Here is a 1,905-nt window from a genome sequence, read left to right as displayed (position 1 = left end):
CCCAAAGAAGACATCCAAATGGCCAACAGACACATGAAAAAGTGCTCAACATCGCTCAGCATCAGGGAAATCCAAATCAAAACCTCAATGAGATACCACCTCACACCAGTCAGAATGGCTAAAATTAACAAGTCAGGAAATGACTGATGTTGGCGGGGATGCGGAGAAAGAGGAACACTCCTACACTGTTGGTGGGAATGCAAGCTGGTGCAGCCACTCTGGAAAACAGTGTGGAGGTTGCTCAAAAAGTTGAAAATAGAGCTACCATACGATCCAATTGCACTACTGGGTATTTGCACCAAAGATACAAATGTAGGGATCCGAAGGGGTACATGCACCCTGATGTTTATAGCAGCAATGTCCACAATAGCCAAACTGTGGAAAGAGCCAAGATGTCCATCAACAGATGAATGGATAAAGAAGAGGTCGTATATATACTCAATGGAATATTATGCAGCCATCAAAAGGAATGAGATCTTGCCATTTGCAATGATGTGGATGGAACTGGAGGGTGTTATGCTGAGCGAAATAATCAGAGAAAGACATGTATCATATGACCTCACTGATATGAGGAATTCTTAATCTTAGGAAGCAAACTGAGGTTTGCTGGAGTGGTGGGGGGTGGGAGGGATGGGGTGGCTGGGTGTTAAGACATTGGGGGGGTTATGAGCTATGGTAAGCGCTGTGAATTGTGTAAGACTGTTGAATCACAAACTGGTACCTCTGAAACAAATAATACATATATGTTAAAAAAAAAAAAGAAGAAGAAAAAGAAGAAGATAGCAGGAGGGGAAGAAGGAAGGGGGGGCAATCGGAGGGGGAGATGAACCATGAGAGACTATGGACTCTGAGAAACAAACTGAGGGTTCTAGAGGGGAGGGGGTTGGGGGGATGGGTTAGCCTGGTGATGGGTATTAAAGAGGGCATGTTCTGCATGGAGCACTGGGTGTTATACGCAAACAATGAATCATGGAACACTACATCAAAAACTAATGATGTAATGTATGGTGATTAACATAACATAATAATAAAACAAAATAAATTAAAAATAAATAAATAAAAGTTAAAAAAAAAAAAAGAGGGAGGAGGTTTAGGGGCAGACCAATCAAGAAATGTTTCCTATCCCATGTAGCAAAACAGGCAGATTTGATTTCTGGTACATTTTAGCTTCCCTACAAAAGTAAGCAGAATTTTAAAAGTTTTCTCCCATTCACACAGGAATAGCTGAGGATATATAACATTTCCAGCTTGCAAAGTGTTTCTTAAACTGCTTCAGGCCGTTTAAGTAGATTTCTGATACTTGTAGTTGAGAGGCCTAATTCACAAATGTGTAATGGACATAGGTTTCCACATTTAGTTCAATTAATTGTAATTATAATGATTCCAAATGAGAAAACTAAGATTTAGAGATTGTTTGTCAATTACCCAAGGTGAATAAGGATTCACTTTCAGAATTTGAGACCAAAATTCATATTTTTCTTTTCTTTGTTTTTAAATCTTGAATGTTTTTAAATCTTGGTTTAAATCTTTTATATCTTTGAAACAGGTCCAAATTGCGATTTCACTGCCTTATTTATTTATTTATATTTATTTTAATTTCTATATTATCATTAGCCTGCCTTTTGAGAGCAACCATGCCCCCCAAAAAGGTAAGAATCCAAGTATTCCATTAATTTCAATGAGTATTTATAAATTACCTTTTGATTAATTAGAGACAATGACTCCATTTACACTATAAGATTTCCTTGTTCTTGATTAATGTCCCAGTTTGTATCAAAAGAAATAGAAAGTCACCTTGGTTCTTATAACAACCCTGTTAGGTGAACATATTGCTCAATTTTCTGTTCATTTGGTGGAAGAAAATCAAAGTAACCCTTTGCCTAAGACTTTGTTCAACAATGCTAG

This window comes from Zalophus californianus, chromosome 9 (genome assembly GCF_009762305.2).
Source record: "Zalophus californianus isolate mZalCal1 chromosome 9, mZalCal1.pri.v2, whole genome shotgun sequence".
Classification (NCBI taxonomy): domain Eukaryota; kingdom Metazoa; phylum Chordata; class Mammalia; order Carnivora; family Otariidae; genus Zalophus; species Zalophus californianus.
The sequence above is the reverse complement of the archived record's forward strand: the minus strand, read 5'-3'. Positions refer to the sequence as shown.